The sequence below is a fragment of the Herpailurus yagouaroundi genome, unplaced genomic scaffold (genome assembly GCF_014898765.1).
Source record: "Herpailurus yagouaroundi ecotype Mexico unplaced genomic scaffold, PumYag 29, whole genome shotgun sequence".
NCBI lineage: Eukaryota > Metazoa > Chordata > Mammalia > Carnivora > Felidae > Herpailurus > Herpailurus yagouaroundi.
In genome coordinates, this window is record NW_024412377.1 from 60843475 (window position 1) to 60866374 (window position 22900).

The window sequence follows — 22900 nt, forward strand, 5'->3', positions numbered from 1 at the left end:
CCCCCCCCCCCCCCCCACCAGTGGTTGCTTAGAAAACTAGGACTTTTTGCCTTGGGGGCGTTTTTGAAGAAGTTGCCAGCTGAAGGTACTGAACAGGAAATGACCTATTGTTTGTCATATGATAAAAGGCTGCTTTTCTAAATAAAACAACAACAGTGATAATAATAATACCAGATAATAATATATATTATAATATATAATATAGTATCACCATCAAAATGGCAACCTCAGGGGAGGGGCTGAAGACAATTGGGTGAGAGGTCAGGATGCCTGCCCCAAAGACCCCTCTCACTTTCTGCATAGGACCTGGAAAAGCTTCAGTTGATCAATTCCTTTGAGACTTGAAGATTTCTCCACTTTTAGGAATCTTCACATGAAAACTCAAGCACAGCATGGCATACCCAAGGGCAAAAATAATCTTCAGTCTTTCCTGTCTTACTGCCGTTTCCTGAAGATAATATCTCTTTTTTTGGCCCACTCAGGGCTCTGGAATTTTGGCTGATAGGTCCTTTATGCCTGTGGGACATCTGTCATCAGGAGGGAGCGACCCGCACACCTATTTGCACTTTGTTTTCTATTCAACTTCCCAATCATGAGATTGGGAATCTATTAAGCAATTTTTCCTTGACATTCAAACACTGTTTACCTAATGGATGGATCAAAACTTCTTAAAAACTGAAACAATTAGAATTTCTCAAGCTTATAAATATTGGTTACTACATTATTTACCCACATTTTCCAAAATGTTTCATTAAAACCATAAGTTTAATGTGTCAGACCCTCCTAAATGCTTCAAATGCCTAAAAAGTCCGCCAAAATGTACACAGAACATCACCATGACTGAAAAATGTATACTTACCGTTACTCTTAAACTGGTTACAAAGGATAAAGATTAGGGACATATATTGATTTTTTCATTATTTTTATACTTACCACTTTCTCAGAGCTACTTTCTTTTCTTTTTTTTTTTTAATTTGTTAAGGTTTATTTATTTCTGATACAGAGACAGACAGAGCATGAGTGGGGGAGGGGCAGAGAGAGAGGGAGACATAGAATCGGAAGCAGGCTCCAGGCTCTGAGCTGTCAGCACAGAGCCCGACGCGGGGCTCGACCTCGCGAACCGAATGGTGAGATCATGACCTGAGCCGAAGTCAGTCGCTCAACTGATTGAGCCACCCAGGTGCCCCAACTCAGAGCTACTGTCTTAGAATTAATATGATAGCTTCTAGAATTAGGGCAAACAAAATTTATTTTCTGTGAGGATTGCAGATTTATTCCAGAACCAAAAGAAAAGTAATGTTATCTCAGGCCAGCAGTTTAGGGGTTACTGTTTCTTATTTGGGACCCCAGTAGAGGGTCTCCCAACATTATTACACTTACTATTAATGCATTATTAAATATGGCCTCACTAAGAATATGAAAGCCCATGCCTTTCACAGAGACGTCTTTTCTGTGACCAGAAGTTTTTCTCAAAGTGATGTTTCATCTCCCACGAAACCAGGGATCGAAAGTCAGAAGTTTGCTGTCTTCGTGAAGACATGTAGCCAACTCAGCATCTCCTACCACATTATTGTTTCCCTCCTGTTATTGTACATGACTACTCATTTCTATTTTTTCTCCATGACTATTAGATGTATTCAAAAGCCACTCTTTCTTCCTTGCAAGGATAGAAAAAAGTACCTGTGTGCTTAATAAGCCAACATGTATTTAATATAAGAAATAATATCACTCAGATAGGCAGCTATTTAATATAAAATGGAACTGGATCATGTTCACCATTTTTTTGTACAATTTATATCAACTTTTTCTCCTTGGAGCTTCATTAGGAACTTATGGCCCTTCACAGATTCCATGTGCTTAAATTAATTATAGTTATCAATCTCATTTGATACTCAAATTGTCAGAGCCTGACGAATGGCAGTCTCTACTCTAGCTTTTTTGGTCCTTTCAGAACTACTCTGTGACATTTTGCTTTCTCTGCAAAAAGGAACTTCCTTCCTACCTAAGGCTACCCTCCAAGACCCCCATTTCTTTCAGTGGAGAGAAGTATTAGAGACAAAATTTGAGCATTAGGGGGCACATGAGAGTTGGTGGTTGGATACAGATGCTGCGGCTGTGGCCACTTTTAGCCACAGAGATGGGAAAACGTTTAAAGTTGAGGAGTTCACGTTAGCGTTTCCAATTTAACTGCAGCATAGCTCAGGTATGTTGTTTGATGTAAAAGTTACTAATATATTTTCTCAGTGACGTGCCAGTGTAACCTCTCATCCAAACTGTAAATTGTACCTCACTTGTCTTTTGTTTCATATTTATAAAATAAATACATATAAAATGCTTAATATTTTTCACTAATCCGTAGTCAGGTGATTAGAGAATGTAGAAGTAAGGTAGAGTCCATTTTAGTGAAGGGTTTACATCTAACCATACCTAAAGGGGCTTATTGGGGCACCTGGGTGGCTTTGTCCGTTAAGCACCCGACTCTTGATTTCGGCTCAGGTCATGATCTCAAGGTTCGTGAGATTGAGCCCCACATTGGGCTCTGCACTGACAGTATGGAGTCTGCTTGGGATTCTCTCTCCCTCTCTTTCTGCCCCACTTGTGCTCACATGCACACACACTCTGTCTCTCTCTCAATAAACAAACAAACAAACAAACAAACAAACAAATAAATAAACTCTATAATAAATGGGCTTATTTATTTGGAATTTATTACCATGACAGAAGGAAATGTTGTTAAGAATAACCCCACCCATATTCCATAATGATGGCTATTTATAGTTTATTTCATAGCAAAAAGGCCCAGTCCATGCCGGGGGTTTTTTCTGAGTGACCCACACGGTCACATGTGAAATGCAACTGCCATTGCTTGCTTCTAAGCCCTTCTTTCTAAGTCTTATTCTGGGTTTATGGATATAGTAAAGCGAATTTCTGAATCTCGGTCTTTTATCCACTGCTAAGGCATTTTGCTTCCCGGTGACATGGCTAACAGAATGTTGGCTGCGGTGACAAGGTACGGTGCAATCTATATCTTCCACCAAGCATGATGTATTGACATTCCCTCTAGCAGTGGTGTGTGAGGCCAATTGAGAATATAGAAGATGCTAATGCTTTTAAAAGAGTTGTTAGCAGGAAAAGACACTGTCTGCTTGGAATCCACTCTGGGAAGAAATCTACCATGTAGACAGCACAAGATACTTCCTGAGTAACGCCATTAAGCTTCCTCCAACATTGCTCCATAGACTTGCCATAACTCTGGATGTTTCAGGTCCAGTTTATGTCCTTTCCCTGGAGGCCAAGGAAGTGTCGACTTTCAGCCAAGGATTAGTCGATATTTATTAGCGGGAATAACAACAATAATGACAACAATGGCCAACTTGAATCTCTACTGTGTGTCAAGCACAGCGCGAGGCCCTTTCCAGTTATTATATCGTTAAATCCTCATAATAGTCCCATGAAATTTTTACAATTATTTGCTTCATTTTACCTTTGAAGAAACCAAGGATCAGGTAACTGAAGTGATTTCTCAAGGACTCACAGCTGATTAATGGCGGAGCTCAGAACTGGGCATATGTGATGTTGGTGTTTTGAGGAACCATGCCTCCTGCCAAAAGCCATAGCCCCCAGAGATTCTGACGTAATTTGTCTTTGCTGGGGCTTGAGCATTTATATTTTAAAAGTCCACAGACGGGGCGCCTGGGTGGCGCAGTCGGTTGAGCGTCCGACTTCAGCCAGGTCACGATCTCGCGGTCCGTGAGTTCGAGCCCCACGTCGGGCTCTGGGCTGATGGCTCGGAGCCTGGAGCCTGTTTCCGATTCTGTGTCTCCCTCTCTCTCTGCCCCTCCCCCGTTCATGCTCTGTCTCTCTCTGTCCCCAAAATAAATAAAAATGTTGGAAAAGAAAAAAAAAAAGTCCACAGAATCCTGACAGAATTATGGAAGATTTTATCTAGTATGCTATGGGAGTCAAACAATGTCCAAGGCCAAGGCTGTCAGAGAGGGAGAGAGAGAGAGAGAGAGAGAGAGAGGGAGGAGAAGGCAAGAGAGAGAGAGCGATTTATTAACTCCAAAATTATAATAACTTCCAAAGCCCTCTCTCACCAATTCCTCCCTCCACCGATACAGCCGTGGTGACATTCACGGCCATGTATTTGGGATACTTATCAGGAGAAGCATTTTGCTACTGCTGTCCCAGTCTCTTTGTCCTGAAAGGTTTTATTTAGTCTTAACAGTATTTCGAGGAAGCAATAACCAGACTCCACATGACCCTTGGAAGTCTTAAGCCTAAATTCTAAGTTGAAAATATCAGATGGGGGGAAATAGCTTTTCTTCACTTTTGTTCAGTCTTGTTTCCAAGGATGAATGGGGTCAAAAGTGAGTCTTGTGCCTGAAAATCTGGACAATGAGAATGTTCATTTGCAGGCTGTTGAGACGGGTGTTTATTTAGAGCTACACTTACCTGTGCCCACCGACCCACCCCAAATTTACAGGCGACTGTGAGGTGGGAGCCAGCTGGGTTGTGGGGGAAATAACCTAGGGTGACCCAAAGGCTGGGGACCTTTTGACTGAAAGGGTGAAAGCCAAAAGCCACTCCAGGAGGAAATGTAACTTTTGTGCTCTCTTGTGACCATCGTTGGGCTATTGATCAGATCTGCCTAAGGTAAGCTTTGGAGCCCATTGTAATACTGTCTCTCCTGTATGCTATGGTCCCCCTTGCTTCTCTTTATTTAAAGATATCAAAGTTATTTTTTGGAGTTAGCATGCAACAGAAAAGTACAAATAACTGCAAAACTCTGGAAAAGATCTGTCAATGATGATTTGTGTGGGGCTGCAAGGTTCCGGAGTGACGGTTAGGATGCGTCCGGAATTGGACAGTTCTGGGTGGGATAAACCCCCATTCTTCCCCTTCTTAGCTTTGGCCCCTCAGGTCAGTAAACATATGTCTCTGAGCTTCATTCTCCTCATTTGCAAAAGGATTATAAAAGATACCTCTGTTGTATACAATCTCAGCATTGCTGGATTCCCAAATAAGTGCATTAATGTTTGTTCATTCATTCTGTAAATGTTTCTCGAGAGGCTACATGATGCTGAAGACACAATCCTGAGCCAAGCCCCTATCTGCTCTCTCATTTCAGTCTACCAGGCATGACAGATGGTAATGACAGTGAGAATACCTCACCAAAAAGTGTAACATTATGCCTCTGGGAAATACAATGAGATAGAGGTAGGTGGTACTAAGACAGCATGAAATGGGGGTTGACCTGCAACCAGAAGGGGGAGCAGCCATTTTCCACCTCATCGCTTTGCTTCCAAGAGAAACAGGACATTCTTAGGCAAGTTCTCTGGTTCCTCAGTGGGATTTAGCCTAATAGGGGCAGCAGGAGAGAAGTCACTTCAAGCCATCCCTAGACAGTATATCTGCAACATTCTGCCATCACTCCCCTGCCCTGCTGGTCATTTGGATTAACATGGACCCCAATGGGATTGACAAACTCACTCATCTGAGTCTCTCTTCCACAAACACTCACCCCCTCTAGGGCCATCCCTGCTGTCCCTGTAGCCTTTTCAAGGTGAACTCCTGACAAGCATTCTGCATCAGATCCCCAGGGGTTGTGGCAGCAAGATGAGTCACCTCACAAATATAGTACGTTTCCCTAGGGGGCGGCGGTGGGTGGAAGCATTTGTAGAATTCACTCTGCTTTAATAGATCATTTAGAGCATGTCATATATCAGAGAGCGAAAACAAGCCAACACGCTAACCAGGCATGTGGCCCCTCCTTGAGCCCCAGCTGGTGACTCCCCACCAGCACACTCTCTGCCACACACAAGTCTTAGAGAGGTTGGCATGAACCTGGGTCACAGAGCCTTGCTCAGCCCTCCCTCTTCCTCCAAGGCCAGAGTGCTCATTCTCCCTCTCTCTCTCTCTCTCTCTCTCTCTCTCTCTCTCCTTGTTGTTTCCCCCTCCCTCTGTCTCTCTGTCCTTCACTCCATCTCTCTGGCTCTTCTCCCTTTCCTGTTTCCTCCATATCTTCCTCCATTTGCAAGTCGCGACCCCATTTCCAGCCATACCCAGCAGGAGTGAGAGCTGATTCTTCGCTCCTCTCAGAACTCTTGGCCTGGGTCTCTGGCCTTGGGCTTAGAGTAGAATCCCATCTCCCTTCTAGCTGCTGGCAATGTTCCCTCCCTCACCAACTCTTCCCCCCCGTATCCCAAACCCAAGCCCACAGAGCCCAGCTCTGGGCCCAGGGTCTGGACCAAGAAGGTGGCTGATCCCCCTCCCCCCCACCCACACACACATACACACACTCACACACCCCACCTTCAGGGTCATGTAGATTTGCAAGGACTATTCTGGGAACCACCTCCAGGAATCTGCAAAGGAGCTGGGGCAGGTCTGAGTCTCCATAGGACCCACCCCCCGCCTCTCAGGGGCTGAGCCTCTGTTCCCTTCCTGAAGGGGCTGGGGAGGAGGAGCTGCTGAGGAGGCGGTCTCAGAGGAAGGTAGGCAGCCTCTAGGCTGCCACTGGGCCTGGTACGTGAAGGGAGAGGGAGCAAGGAGCCCAAGGAGAGAACAGCTGAGCCTGGCCCCAGGACTCACCTTGGTGACCCCAGGCCCAGTGGTCTCAGTTTAACTGCAAACTGACTGGACAAGATCCCTGGTATCATTCTTCTAGACTCAACATCATTGTAAAGACTGAAGACCATCCCTGGAAGGAAGAACAGAGCCCTTGGAATTATCAGACCCTGGGCCAGGCTTCATCCCATTTGTCTTCTCATTTACCCTTCCTAAGAAAGTTTGGGCCTGATCCAAACGGATGAGGATGTTGAGTTTCAGAGAGGCTAAGTGACTTGAGCAAGCCCACACAGCTAGAAGTATCAAGGCCTGTCCAGCTCTGGTCTTCCCACTAAATAACTCTGTTCCCTGGCAACAGGGGTTCTGTGGCCCTGACACAACTGGGTATAGGGCAGCGTCACTGCTGTAATACAGACCCAGAAACTTAATTCAGAACATCAGGCCCCAGCTCATGCCCATTGGCTGGGCAAGGACCCCAGCAGCGTCCTCACCATGCACTTCTGCTGATGCACCTGCTCGCACCTACCCTCCATCTGTCCAGCAGCAGCACCCAGACTATGCATCCCAGTTACCACCCAACTGGCGGGAAGGTCAAATATGGGATCTTGCCTCTCCCTCCCAGTTTGAGGATTGGGCATACGGACTCAAGAGTGGTCATTGAATTTTCCTTTCTGAAATTGTGCATTTAGAGCGGAGTAACCTAGAACAAAAAGTAGTGGCAATGGATTTACCCTGAAGATACCCTGCTCACAAGTTCCCGTTGCCAAGACTTCTGGAACCGGCCAGGTTCCTGGCAGTTCCTGGCAGTTTAGTTGTTAAGCATCTTCTGGGTGTGTGGGTCCTCATACTCTTCTCATAATTTCTCCCTTCAGCTGAAGTTGGCTAGAGTCATTTTCTGTTGCTTGCAACCAAAAATAACTCTAATATATCACTATCCTTCGGTCAATAGAGAACCATAGTGTGGTAATCAAGGCTGCTTATGGTCAGGCCTCCCAGCCTGCCCCAACCAGCTTCTTCCTACCTGTGCCTGCTATACTCCAAGTGTGCCGCCCCATATCATGCCTGCCCACTTGTTTTCTATGGTTGTACCATCATATATTGAGCCAGGCCCCTCACCCCTTGCCCCACAGCAAGGATTTTAAAATTGAGATAGAATTCGCTTATTAGTCAGGGTTCTCAAGAGAAACGGGACCAATAGTATAAATGTACTGGTTATTATATGTAACAGTATTATATATATCATATGTATAATAAATAAGACTCCATAGAGAGAGAGATTTATTTCAAGAATTGAGTCACATAACTATGGAGGCTGGCAAGCCAGAAATCTGCATGGCAGGCCAGCAGGCTGGACACCTAAGGAAGGGTTGATGTTGCAGCTCAAGTGGGGAGACAGAATTCTCTCCTCCCCAGGGGATCCTCAGTCTCTTTTAAGCCCTTCACCTGATTAGATGAGGCCCACCTGCATTATGGAAATTAATTGGCTTTACTCAAAGTCTACTGAATTAAATGTTAATTTCACTCTAAAATGCCTTCACAGCAACATCCAGACTGATGTTTGATGAAGCAACTAGGTACCGTGGCCTAGCCAGGTTGGTACCTAAAATTAACCATCAAAATTCACATGCTATAAAATCAACCCATGTAAAATGTACAACCGAGGAGTTTTAGCATATTCACAAAGCCATGAAACCATCACTGCTATCCAATCACAGACCATGGTATCACTTCGGAAAGAAACCCCAGCCCTTCATTCAGCCCTCCATCCTCCCTCTCCCAGCTCCTGGAAACCTTCTGTATTTTGCACATGCTTATTCACCCTCCTCCTCCTCCTCTCCCTTTGCCCGCCCTGCAAATTTCTACTCATTGCTCGAAAGCCAGCCGTTCTGAAATCTCTTCCTTGACTCCAGCCTCCGTGAGAGACTCCATCCCACTCAAAGCGAGTTAACCATTCTGTCTTCTGTGATGGCCAGTATACGCTCTCTGTGCCTCCTGGCAGGGCCCTAGACAAAAGATGCTAACTTGTTTCTCTTTCTCACCACACCGGGGAACCTTCAGCTGTGGCTGTGGATTTCAGGAGTTTTTGAATTAGACCCCACATTTTACCCATTTGTGGGTGGGTTTAGCTGTGGGTGTGGGTGTGTTTTCTGAGGTGGGGGTTTGCAAACACATCGGATTTTCAGAAGGGTCCCATGAAGTCAGAAGCCATGACATGAGGCAGAACTTCTCAAGGGCGGAGACGAGCTCACTAGTTTCTCTAGGCCTCGTGCCTGGTGCAGACTAGGAGGTTTACTAAACGTGCATGGGTGATGAAGAAATCACATTTCGGAAAAGGTCACTTCGTTCAAGGGTTTTCCTTCATCGTTCTCTGTGAGGCAGTTAAAAAGCAAAACCAAATAACATATGGCTAAGTGTCAGAGGAGGAGGATAGATGTACAAGCATGTACTCATTCATCCATTCATGCATTCATCCACTCCCCATTTATTTTATGCACCTGCAAGGAACCAAGCCCAATGCCCGGTGTTTGGTGCTCAGAGAAGCAAGCAGTCCCTGAGAGAATCGAAGGTCTCTGAATGTGGAAGGAGATGGTAGAATCAATCAGGGAAGGCTTCCTGGAGGAGGGGCAATATGAGCAAAGTCTGGAGTGAGGAATAGGATTCAGATGAACGGAACAGGGGCCTGGGAAGGGTCTCCTGAGGCTGTGTGATGGAAAGGGCATTTGTGTGAGCAGATGCCAGGCAAGGGCTGGATCACTAGTCCCTGCAGCCCAGGGAAGACTTTTTAAGGCTCCAAGAGGGTGATGGTGCAGAGAAGCCTGCCCGGTGTGCTGCTGCAGCCTGTCTGTAATGAGGTGTGAGTGTCATTACTGAGCCGGAGCACAGGGCAGAGCTGAATGGGTAAAAATACTGACCCTGAGTCTGGCCGGGCACTGAGCAGAAGGAAGATTTCATTAGTGTCGGACAGAGGACGGATGTGTCTGCTCCTGCTGAGGCCTGAGGGCAGGAGGCTGGCCAGGCAGGGAGGGTGACCCCATGGCCCCTAATGGTGATTGAGCAGCCTGGGAGCTACTGGCACTAAAGGAGGGGGGAGAGCAGGACCCCATCTGTTACCTCAGCGCTCACCCTGCAAGATGGAAGACAGCTGCCAGAAACTGAGAGAACGTCTCCTCGAGAAAGGAGAAGCCATGCTATAGGAAGCGCTGATTGCACCCCTGTGAGCAGAGAAGGAAGGAGTCTGTCAGGGGCCAACATAACTCGGGCCAGGGCCGAATGGTGGTGTGATGACTGGTGGGGGTGGGGGACACTGACTTTTCTAGTCTCCCTCAGTGCTCTGTGAAGGCCCCAGAGCCACCCCAGTTCTTCCCATCTCCCATCTTCCTCAACCCCGTCTCTTCATCCCTGTCCACCCCCCACCCACCCCCACCACCCCCCTACTGCATCCCTGGGCAGTTCTGAGCAGACCACTCTAAAGGAAAGTGTGGTGTTTTTTGGAGCAGTGACTCTGTGCACAGAGCCGTGTTTGTTTTGGGGTTTGTTTTGGTTTGGTTTGGTTTGGTTTTTTAAGTAGACTTCATGCCCGGGGTAGAGCCCAATGCAGGGTTGAACTCATGATCCTGAGATCAAGACCTGAGCTGAGATCAAGAGTCAGACACTTAACTGACTGAGTGACAAAGGGGGCCTGGGTTGTTGGCTTTGGAGTTGGTCCCATCAATTGTTGGTCCCATCAATCCCACTCTTTTCCCCGGACCACTTGAGGAATAGATGGAGAGCTTGGGTGCAGTGAAGGCCCCTCCTATGTTACTGCTGGGAGCTACACTGGAGGGTGGGGCAGAACGTGTAGCCTCAGGAAGTGAACTTGGCCACTGGGTCCCACCCAGAGCAACAGGAGCACTGGAAGGGCCTCCTGCATGCACGGATGGCCTGGGCCATCTGCCACATGCAGGGGGCACGAGCTGACACTCGTAAGCCAGGCGTCTGGAGGAAGAGGCTGAGCTACAGGATCGGAGGGCTGCGCACCCATCTCCCAGGGGACCCATCTCCACCCCCCCACTGAAGCTGGAGGGGAGGCCCGAGGAAGCACCGCTGTTTCTCTCAAACACTTTAGGGTCAATGTTGGCATGCTGACTGCAGAAGGGATTTTCCCTTAGGCTTGGCACTTTGCAAGTGTCTTCTAATCAATTCCTCACTGGGACTGTTTGAAGTGGGTGACAGAGGGGGTAGGGAAGTACAAGAGACTGAGGGATGAGGCCTTGCAGTGGTGGCCTCGGGCCAGGCCTCTCTTCTCCGCAACCCACGATCCCCTAGTGACCAGAACACCAAGCTCGGCAGAGAGTTGTCAGAATCATCTAAATTAGGAGACAGCCAGTGAGCCATGAGCTGTACCGTGTGACTTTGTGTGAGTTGCTTAGTCTTTCTGTTCTTGCTGTTCAGCTGCAAAGCAAAGCCAGCCAAAACAATCTGTGTTCACAGTTGAGAGGCCTCCGGGGCCTCTGAAGATGCATAGGCTATGTCCCTGTCCCAGCGGACAGGTCCACATCTTCCCTCTCCGGCTCCCTGCTTAACATTCTTTCATGGTGACGGGGTGCAGGGGGATGGGGTGACGATAAAGGGGGAGCACAAGGAAGTTGTTTTGTGGAGATGGAGTAGTTTGGTATCCATCCTGACTGTGGTGGTAGTTACAGCAGTCTACACTTGGGATAGAATGGCCCAGGAACACACACACACAGATGAGCACGTGTCACCCTGGGGCGATCTGAACAAGGTCTCTGGATTCGACGTCCGTCTCTTGACTTTGATATTACACCATAGTTATGTAAGAAGCTAACACGAGGCAGGGACAGGGGGAGTGGAAACACCAGATGAAGGGGACAGGGTACCTTTCTGTACTATTTTTTCAGTTTCTTGTGAGTCTACACTTTTTTTTTTTTAAATAAAAAGTGAAAAAATATTCTGCTACGGCCTCTCCTTGCCTTAGCATAAATCCAAACTGTGCCAAGGACAACAGACCCTGTGCGAGCTGGCCTCCCTAGAACCTCCTCCGTTGTTCTGCACAGCCTAACCCCACTGCCCTTCTCTCTGTGCTCCCAGCAAACTCCCTCCATGGGGCCTCGGGCCTTCACCTCATGTTCTCTCACCCTAAAACTTAGGCGTGAGTAACTCCTGCCTGTCAATCACGTTTCAGAAGCAACCCTCTTTGTCAGTGAGGCCTTCTGTCTCAGGTTGACCCCTTTATCTCTCCCACAGGGACCTTCCTGGTGTCCTTACAGTGCCAACCATCAGCAGACATGACCTTATTTGTTTGCTTCACTGCTGTTCACTGTATCCTGACCTCTCTTCCATGAGAACGGAAGCTACAGAGAGCAGGAAAAATGTCCATCTTAGTCACCGGTGGATCCCCATACCTACAACGGGGATAGGTACTGCAGATCGCTAGTGAATATTTATTAATGGTAGATGGCTGGCTGTCTGGATACACCACACAAGACTGCATTTGAGCCGCAGGTAAAAAAAAAAAAGTTACTTCGTGCAGAGGTTCTCCACCAGGACTCACACTGTTATTTAAACACGTACATATCACCTCCCTGATTACTATAGGCCCAGACTGCTCTCCTGGTCCCCCACCCCTCCATACAGTTCAAATCTCCAGTGCCCTTACTTCTTCATTGCTAAGCTTCCTAATTGCCAGCAAATCTGGCCTATAGCATAACATCTCATTTAAACTTTAGTTTGAATTCCAGGTCAGTACCAACTTCCTCCAGAGATTTGTGCTATAAACTTTATTTGATATCACTTGATCTGGAGGGAATTTCAGTAAAGAGGAGTGAGGTCCATTTTGGGCACATTTCCTATGCCCATAATGTCATGCCTCTTAGAGAGTCAAGAGCAAATTTGAATCTGGTTCTGAGGATAACTTTTGGTACTTTAAAATATGCAAGACCCTTTCCAGAGCCTGGAGTTCTAGTCCCAATTCTATTGTTCCCTCCATACATTTCCCTGAGCAAATCTCTTTCCCTCCCCTGGCCATCTGTAAAGTGGCATATGAAGTCCTTTTTAGCTTTGAGTAACATAACCCTAAAAGAGGGTACAACTCTGGAGAGAATCAGGGTTTTTGAGATGAGGGCACATCCAGATTTAGAGCCTGGGATACAGCCCAAGTCCCTTAGCCACCCCCTTCCCCAGTCATTCAGTTTCCACTGTAGAAAATAGATGTATCTCCCACCTACCTGAGCTTCCTCTCCTACCTGAGCGCTTGGCTTGGGGTGATCAGAGCTTTGTGTGGCTCTGGTAGTTTGCACAAAGGGCTCGTGAACAAGGCATTCCATTCCCTGCTTTCTGGAATATAAAGAGTAAGTGTCCTTCAGTTTAGCAGACCGGTAAGACATTAGAAGTCACTTCCTAGCTCCGGGCATGATAAAACCCCAAAGTAGGTTGCATACAGAAGCCAGGAAGCTCCCATCCCTGGAGATGTTTCGGGATGACTCAGTTGCTCACTTTAATCATCTGTCACGTGGGGACACGTGGTGCCTGGGCCAGCATTCTCCAAAGTCCATCCAACTCTAGGTCCCCATAAATGGGACCAATGGTGCATTGCTGCCCTGGCCAGTGAGACACTCCCATGGGAGCAAAATAGACTGTGGCTCTCATGGAGCTGCTTAAGAGATGGTCCCTGAACCAAGTCACGTGTTTACAGTGATGTGTGGCTGCTAAATTCATATTTGTCTTTTAAGACCCAGTTCCGGCATCTCCTGTTTTGAAAAGGCTTGCTTGACTGCCCCGTCCCCCCAGTCTTCTTCCTGCAGGTTGAGTTAGACTTCTCTTCTCGGAGCTGGTGTGGCTTCTCAGCTGATTGCTATAGGCCCATCCCCTAGTCCTCAGATGGACTCTGTACGTCACTGTGTCCCCACAGGACAGGAGCTTCTTAAGGGCCAGGACCGAGCCCACCTCACCTCTCTCTGCATCTCTGCTACCACCCCAGCACAGGTGGGGCAGAGCAAGGGCTCAGCAGTGCTGTCAAATCATTGCAGGGACTGGTTGGGAGCTCATACTTCACAGATGACAGATTTCAGGGACTGGCAATGTGGGAACCAGGAGAAGAGCCCCGGTCTCTTCTGCAGCCTCCCTCGGCCTCCTCTTCCTCGGTAGCCTTGACTCCTAGCAAATTGCATCAGGTCCCCATCACACACCAGGCTCGATGCTCATCTGCATAGCATCCTCCATCCAGAACAGCCCTGAGTTGTGGGCAAGAATACTAATGCAGCATGCAAATGCCAGCTCAGGGAAAGAGAGCCCTGGACTGTCAATTAGCTCCCCCAAGCACCTGCTAGAGCTTCCAATCCCCTCGCTCACTAGGGGCCAGCAGGGGCAAGAAGGAACAACGGACACAGAAGTCATCTTGAAGTGCCACTGTGGTTAAAGCAATGCCTTGTGGTCTCCCGAGAAGGGAGGCTCTATACAGAGGGAGTGGAGGAGGAGGCCAGCGCAGCCTCTCAAGAAGGGGGCTCCTAGGGGCGTTCGGGGGGAGGGATGGTGTTCCTGCTTTTGGAGGTACTGCATTACCCTTCCCTCCACCCTGCCAGCTGCAAGCCAGGCCACCTTGGTGCCAGTGTCAGTGCACATGACCCATAACCCATCGTGGTCCTCTAAGCCAAAACAAAGCTTCCTTGCAGCCCCTCTCTACTGACCCAGGGCATCCTCAGGGAGGACCGTGAGTGGAGAGCACCCCCTCACCCCTCCTGTTCTTCCTGACACTGCTCTGCTTCCCCCTCCCCCTACTTCTTTCTCTTCCCTCCCCTTTCTTTCCTTCATGGGTAATAGCATGGGCTTTGAAGACAGACAGAACTGGGTTCAAACTCTGACTCTCCAGCTATCTCCAGTTTTGTGACCATGGGCAAATCACTTCACCTCTCTGACCTCCAATTTGCTAATGCCTAAAATGGAGGAGAGAGCAGAGACAGAGGTATTTTGAGCACTGTTTTATGGGTAGCTAAGGATTTCAGGCGACTTCCCCTGGTGTGCCTCAAGTGCTACTTGGCTTATTTCTTAAAGTGCCAAACTTAATTTCTATTCCAAAGCCCCACTCTTCTTGGGGGCAGAAATGAAATCTCAAGAAACTCACAATACTCCTGTCTCCTCGGCATTGCCCGAATATTCTTCTGGGGGCTTATGAAGCCTTGAGTGGTGGGGTATACTCGGCCTTGGCTCTGTAGCCTTTCCAGGCATGTGGCCTCTGAGACGTCCTGGTTCCTGAGCATTCTGTGGTCCCTCTGCCATCCAGGTCATAGCTGGGGCACCTGGCCTGCACCTAAGGTTTGCCCACTCTTTGGGGAATGGTGGGCCATGCCTCTGTTGAGTGTGGGGGAAAGATTCCTTTCTTTGCCAGGCTCAGCTAGGAGAAACAAGTCAGGATCCTTCTCGCAGCAAAGTCACACAGACTAATGGAGTGGGCACTGTGCTGCACAGAGGACGGGCAGGGCTGGGAGGGCCACTTGGGGTCATGTCCACTCTCCCAGACTCCACTTGGGAAAGGGGAAGGGCCTCCCTGGCCCCCAGATTCCACTGGAGTCTGGGGGCTTCATTGCTGAATGGTGCTTTGCCTGAGGTGGGTCAAGGACAAACCCAATCTCCAAGCCCCATTCTTCTAGGCCTTCTATCAGACCAGAGCCTTTGTAAGTCAAAATCTAAGAAGGTGGCCCCATTGTTTCTGTGTCATATTGCCCCAGGCAGCGAGTGCCACAGGTCTCAAGTGTGGGGCAGGGTCTGTGGTCACAGGAAACAACAGAAGAAACTTCCACTGTTATCTTGTAGTTTTATGTTGCCTCCTTTCTGCAACTCTGTCCCAGAGTCAGTCCTCAGCATGGAGGCGACCATGACTTTTCTCCCCGCTTCCTTCCTCCCTCTCTCCCTGCTCCTGGGTTTTTTTTTTTTTTTTTTTTTCTTTTCTTCCTCAGGCTCCAATTGTGGCCGCAGCCGCCTAGCTGGGAAGCTGGGAGCCCGCGCTGACAGGTTCAGTGGGCCGTGTAGGGCCAGGGGCGCTCATCGCTGGCATTATTACTAATCATCACACAGCATGGCTGCTGCTCCTTCCCTCCTCCCCTGCTCATTTCCTCTGGGGTCTTCAGTTTGTCAAAGCCACAGAGGGAAAACAGACCCTGTGTGCTTTTCTGCATTCCCATAGGCAGGTGGGTATGGCTGTAGCCCCCAGGCAGTAAGAGTTTGGATGGAAGCTGCAACCACCACAAGCACCGGCCAGAGGGCCAGGACCCACGGGACCTCCCCTTCGCATTTGTCCCTTGGTTCTAAGAAGTTAGACCATACCTGTGAGTCCCCAGTGAATTGTAGCCTCCCAGAGAAACAGTGGTAGAAAAAATAAGTTACAGTAGAGCAGGAGGGCTTGGAGCCAGAAAGGGAGTGTGGGATCTGGAGTCAGACCATCAAGTTCAAAGCCAGCTCTACCACTTCTTGCTGTGTGACTTTGGGCAGGTCACTTAACCTCTCTGTGCTTTGGTTGCCTCCTCTATAAAATGGGGGATGATGAGGATACCTACCTTACTGAAATGAGTAATGGGACCAGGAACAAACCGGCACATAGTAAAAAATCCACGGACAGTAGCTACCATTGTTAAGGCAATGGTTATATAATCTAAGGAGACTAAAGGAGGGGAGTGATTAAGGAGATTATGGATCCATATTCTGCACATACTTTAGAAATTCTGCCCTGATTTCTGTGCTCATTGCCCCAGCCATTTCAGTGTCACACGACTCTGGCAATGGCAACTGTCCAGCGTCACCCCGCCCCATCTCAGTCCTACTCTGCCCCTGACTCTACCCTCCACTACCTCCAGCCCTGTGCCTTTCTCCACCCTGCTTCCACTCTGACCTGTGCCCTCATAGCCTGATCTAGGCCCCTGACCTTGCTGAGTCCAAACACTTGCTTCTCCCAGGACTTTTGGTGGGAGCCATCCTGGCCAGAGTCATAGGCTGTTTTTCTCAGCAGCAGAGCTAGAGTAGTCATTCCCACTCATTCTTGGTGAAGTCTGGGGTGCTATCGTGAGTTGCTTATCTGCCCTTTGCCCTCTTAGACTGTGAGTCCCCCAAGCAAGTGAGCATAAACTTCTGCAGCCCCAGAGATCAGCTCAGGGTGTGATGGAACAGGAGGCACTCACTAACTTGTGACTGAATGAACAAGTGAGTGAGTGAATGCAGTTTAGTGAGGAGGTTAACAAAGACCAGCACTCATTTAATCCTTACAACAGCCCTAAGAAATAGGTGCAATTATTTACACCCATTTTACAGATGTTGACACTGAAGTTCAGACAAGTTTAAGTCAGGCAGCTAAGAAATGACTGTATAAAATCCCTTAGAATCTTTCCCCCTGTCGTACGGAGTTTCTTAACTAGACGTCCACGGATGTGCTCCATGTGGGAGAGTTGTAAACTCCATAAAATTTTATGCAAGGTGTGAGTGTATGTGTACCCATGCATGGCTACTTTGGGGGAGAAGGTTCACAGGTTTCATTGGATATTTAAATGTTTATTTGAACATATTTAAATCTACCTCCCTCTCCACCCTTCCTCCTTCTACCCAGCCTTCCATACACCCGCAGAAAGCCTTCTGATCAATTTCACGAAGTACTTACCTTGCGCCTGGCCTAAGGAGGGCACCCATGACTTCTCAGGACACATTATGTATGTTGCTTTAGATAATTGAAAGCCAACATGCTCTGGAATGTCCTCCCCCCTCGTTGGATCTGGGTAACTTGGAAGTGCTTTGCTGCCAGTGTCTGGGCTGCGTGGGTGGCTGCACTCTGTCTGAACTCATTTCAGCCCCTGGTAGAGAGACTGTTCCAGCACTGGAGCATGAAGGGGGAACCCTTGGGGCAGTGCAGCCATCAGGACATCAAAGACAGAGCCTGTGACCTGGCTTTCAAGAATGAGTTTTGCTCCCTGAAAGGTCACACTCAACCTTGACAGATAAGGTCATTGTCGATGCATTAAGGATGTGGCCTCAGAGAGACAATTCCCCAGCCCAGGTCCTATTCCAAGATCTTTTCTTCCTCCTGGGAAGGGGGTGAAGAAGTTGTTTACAAAAAAGACTAGAAGGGGAAACTGAGGAATGGAGTTAGCATTTTCTGGGCCAGGACTGTTCTAGGCGAGAGACCCCTGCCAGGCATGTTTGTAATCATGATCACTTTCAGCCTCACCCTGCAACTGAGGCTGGCGGAATTATTCTGCTTGCAGATTGCTGAAACTGAAGCTCTCCCAGGTCAAATAACTTGCTTGAGGTCACCCAACAAACCCAGCATTTGCAACCTGATCTCCTTGACTTGAAAACTGTATCTAACTCCCTGCCTTCTGAGGTTCTATACTCAGTTGTGACATAACTTTGTAGTTTGCAAAAGGTTCATCCTACTGGCTTTGAGCATCCCCTCCCCACCCCACCTCATCCCAAACTCATCTGTCCCCTCCTCCTGGCCAGTCTGGTCACAGTTTGTAATGGTAAGAGGATCTGATAGCCTTTGGTCCTAGCCTGCCAACTCCCTGAAGGCAGAGACTCCTGCCTCTTTTTGTTCATTATTTAGAATGGTGCCTAGCAGGTGGATCATGCTTAATAAGTATTTGTTGATTGAATGAATAATTAAATAAGGCCCAGAACAAATAATAATAAAGGACATTTGTGACTGCTTTGCAGGGGAACAAAGTATTTTCCCTTTACTTTATCTGACCCAATCCTCACACCACCCTTGAAAGGACTTTGTTCGTGTTTCAGAGAGAAGTAGCCCAGGCCCAGAGGTACATTTGGTAAGAGAAGTGGGACTTGATCCCAGGGCTAAATGATGGTACCCTTTCCCCTATCCCGCTGATCTCAGCGTGAGTGTTTGCAGAACACTTGGGATGTCCTGCCTGGGTCTGGGCGAGCCATGGTGGATGGGGGCAGGGTAGAGGGGTGCCTGCTTTGCTTTCTAAAAACTCAGGATCTATTTGAGGAGGCCAGACTTATGCATGCAGAACATTTGGGAAATGGTACAAGACAGCAGCTAGCATAGTGCTGAATTGCACATAATCAGGTGCCAACCACATTCCCTTCCTTAACTAATCTGAGTCTTTTAATACCAGATGGGGACCCTGAGAATAGACTTCCTATGAAACAGATGAAGAGCAAAGATGGAAGCCAAGGGGAAGGGCTGTGGCTGACTCATTTCTATACCCCTCTAACCCAGCACGATACCTGGCCCACAGCAACAGTGACAGTGGCAGTCCGCCCTCCGTAACTGGCCACACTGTGTGCTGGGCACCTACCAAGGGCCTTACATCACCTCCAAGCCCTCACAGCAGCACTATAAGGTAGGTACTAATGTAATCCACAGAAGGTGAAAGTAGGGTGCAGAGAAGGTACTCCTCAGGCTCCAGGTCACACAGTTAAAAAGCAGCAAAATCAAGACTTGAACCCCCATCTAGCAGCACCACCAGATCCACGCTTTTAATCTGACACTGCTGCTTCCACGGGTGGTGGGAACTTACTGAATTTCCCAGCCGGCAAGGATGGAAAGAAACAGGGGTGAGTGAGCACATGACAGTAGGGGGAGGGAACATGGCTTGTGTGTTACACAGACAAGCACGGGCATGCTTTCAAAAGGATCCCTGCAGGTCTCTGACCATTTCACCCCTTCTTCCCTGAACAGCCTTCCAGGAATACCCTAAGGAGTGCTACACGGGTGCTTATGTCAGAGGAAAGGGAAGGTCTTGCCTCCAGAGCTTTCTGAGGGCATGGACAGGCGCCGTGGGTGTGTATTACTCAGCTTGGGCTGCTATTACACAATGGCACAGACTGGGAGGCTTAAACAACAGAAATGTATCTTTTCACAGTTCTGGAGACTGAAAGTCCAAGATCAAGGTGCCAGCAGGGTGGGTGTCTGGTGAGAGCTCTCCCCTTGGGTTACAGATGGCTGCCTTCTGCTCCCTGTGTGCTCACAAGGCCTTTCCTTAGTCATGTGTGCAGGGGTTGGGGGAACTCTCTGATGTCTGTTCTTATAAGACATTATGGACACTAATCCCCTAGGATCAAGACCCCACCCTTGTGACCTCATTTAGCCTTAATTAGGTCCCATCTCCAAATACAACCACACTCAGGGTTAGAGCTTCAACATATGCACTTTGAGGAGACACAGACATTCAGCCCATAAGAGCGTGGATGAGGGAGGGATAAGACCTGGACATAGGGCATGAATCAGGTCACCTTCAAGAGTAGAAGGAGCCACAGCCAGTGAAGCCCCAGCTGGACAGGGCTGGCAAGATGGCCTCGGTGAGTACATGTTGGGGACAGCAGGACAAACTGCCCACGTGATACTCTGCTCTCTGTGGCGAGTCTCCAAGAAGCAGGAGCGGGTCTGCTGTCTTCTGTCTCTTCTCCCTCATACTTGACGTGCATTTTTCCCTAGACGCATTCTTTGTGAGACTTTCCTGGGCAATGTCTGCCGCATCATACAGTGCATGTGTGTGTCCATTTATCTATAGATAATGCCTACCACACAGGGTATCACCAGGAATAAGTGAGCTATTGTGAGTGTAAATATCTGGTACATGGTTGACATATGAATGAATAAATATTTGTTGAATAAATGAATCTTTACTTAGAGGAGTGTGCTTCTTCCTTTGAAGAGCTAGGACGATCTGGTAATCACCAGTTTTTACTTAATAATTGGTTCGTTGAGCAAAGAAAATTCATTCATTCATTCATTCATTCACTCAGCACAGATTGACTGCACCCCTGTTAGAAATGAGGGGTTAAGTAGACAGTGAGGAGCTAAATCAGTAGTGGTCCCTGCTCCCAAGGTACTCTCCACGCAGAGGGAGACACAGACAGGAAAGGCACAATGAGAACCAAGGAAATGAGTTTTCTGATGGGCACAAAGGCCCGAGTGCCGCAGGAACCCCTGAGGCAAGCACCAGTTCAGGGCCAGGAAGGTATTCCTGGAGCAAGTGATACTTGAATTAGGTGGTCCAGGATGTGAGGGGTGAAAGGGGTGAGGGACATCCTAGGCAGCAGGAACAGCACGTGCAAAAGCCCTGAAGCACAACCCTAGAGGGCACCAGTGAGGTTCTGTGTGGCTGGGGCCCTGCAGGGAGCACCAGAGAGCAAGGTGATTGGGAGATGAAGTCAGGTCACAAAAGGGCCTCATAATGCATGCTCCTCAGTTTGGAGTTTATCTTGGTGGCTTGACTTTATTCTCACGGCTCAGAGGCAGCCAGTCGGAAACTCCTCCAGGGGTACTTTACTATCTCTGATCTGTAAAATGGAGCAATTCATCTCCACTCTGCCTCTTCATACAGTCACAGGGAAGAAGAAGAAATGCAAGAGTAGCATTCTAGTCTTCTGTAAACTCTCAAGTGCTGGTTCTCGTCTGCAGGTAGTGTAGAGATGAGCAGGTGCCTGAGGGTCCAGGGGCACTAGAAGGCTGCACCACCCTCTCCCTGGCAGAGCTCTCTCCTCTGTTCCTTGAGTCCTGGCCATCCTGATGGGTCCTCTCCTGACCCGTGGCTTCAACCCCACCCCCACCCCCACCCCCACCCTTCTTTCCAGCAGGGAGCACAGGCAGGAGGCAGGGGGCCAGCCTCTACCAATCCTATTCATCAGCCAGGACTCTAGGCCTCATGGACACAGACAGATAAATCCTGGCACTTACAAGAGCTGAAGCTTTGAATCTGGTGGGACCCAGAAGAGATCTCCCCAGCTCAGGACCCCCAGCGTCCCCACCTGCCAACAAGAGGTGGTGACAGAGCCCTGCACTCCAAGTTCTAATCCCATATTCTGCTAAGTCACTTCAGGCAAATCCTTTACCCTTGGTAAACCTCAGTTTCTCGCTACAGTAATGATTAGACATGACCTGTCTAACTTCACGGGGCATGGGATGGTGTGTGTTATACACAGCACAGGGGACTGCAAATGACAGGGACAGATGTTATTAAGTACACCTTCCCTGTTGCACAGAATATGACATGTGTTTGGATCTGAGAAAGAATTAAGCGCTGAATAGGTAAAGAAAATTACTCAGGGTCCCTGGCCAAGACTCAGGCCACCTTTGTCCCTGAAGGGGCAGCTAATGGGCTGGAGTGACAGGAAATAGCTCCTGAGGCGCCCTCTATCCTTGAGGTATGACTATATGCCCGTGCAGCTTTGAGCCTGCATAAATGTGGGTAATCGTGATGCCATTTTGCATTGCTGTGTGCACGTCTCTGTGCCTCTGTGGTCGTGTGTCTGGATCTTGTGTGGGGTCCTGAGGATGCACCTGAGGGTATTATGGGCTGAGTGCGTCTGTGTGTATAACACAGTAATGTCAAAGTGGGACTTGTGGGACTGTGCCCATAGTTTTGTGTAAGTATGTGTGTTTTGGTGAGGCCATGTGTTGCGGGACACTGTGATGTGCAAGCATAGTGTGTGGTGGAAACTGAGGCGGCTCCTGCATGGAACGAGGGTGCCTCCTCCTCAGGCTTCCAGGGAGCAGACTGCATTTCAGCACCACAGAGAGCTGAGGAGAACCCACAAGAGTGAACCCACACTTTGCCCTTTTGCATGAGACACAGATAGCCGTTGGAGTTCTGCGTGGTCTGGAGGGAAAACTCACAGCAGGGAGGCTGTTTCTTAAATTCAGCCTTTACCCCCACAGCACTAACTCTCAGCCTGCCCTGTAGCTGATGGCTAAGAAATTTTTGGGGGAGGGGGACGCAGGAGGAGGTAGAAGGATGAAGGAGGGACAGAAAGAGGGGAGAAATGAAAAAGAAAAGGCAAGGCCCACAGGGGCTCCTCTGCCCCTCTCCCCCAATTTTCCATCAGTAGAGGGTGGCCCTGGCCAGGAGCAGGAGGGTCCCTTCCTCGCATGACAACCCAATTGGATGTATGTTTTTCATCTCTCCCTGGGTGGGGCAGACTTTCTCCTCATCCCGTGAATTCAGGTGGTGGGTTAAATAAGATTTCCCTTGAAGTCAAATGAAATAGCGGATCACACGCAGGAACACACACACGCGCGCGCACACACACACACACAGGCACACGTTCTCTCGGGGAGCAATCTGCGGCCGCCCCCTGAACCCCACCCATCAGCCAGGTGCCTACCTCGGTCTGTGCGCCCAGGGGTGCAGCCCCGGAGGGGCGCACGGCCCCGCAGCTGCGGGCGCGCAGGGCGGTGGGCAGCGACGCGGGCAGCGGGCACCCCTCGTGGGCCCGGCCCCCCGCCCCGCCCCTCCGGGGTTACCCGCCGGCCACTCCGCGCGCCACAGACTCGCCCGGAGCGCGGGCAGGCGGGCCGGCGGGCGCGCGGCTCCGCTTCGCGCGGTCC

At 49.0% G+C, this 22900-nt stretch overlaps 1 protein-coding gene across 1 annotated transcript in view; it reads left to right on the forward strand.

The window, feature by feature from the left end:
* KCNIP1 (potassium voltage-gated channel interacting protein 1) overlaps positions 1–22900 on the forward strand; it is a 346247-nt gene that overhangs the window by 109940 nt on the left and 213407 nt on the right. The gene's annotated exons all lie outside the window — the stretch shown is intronic.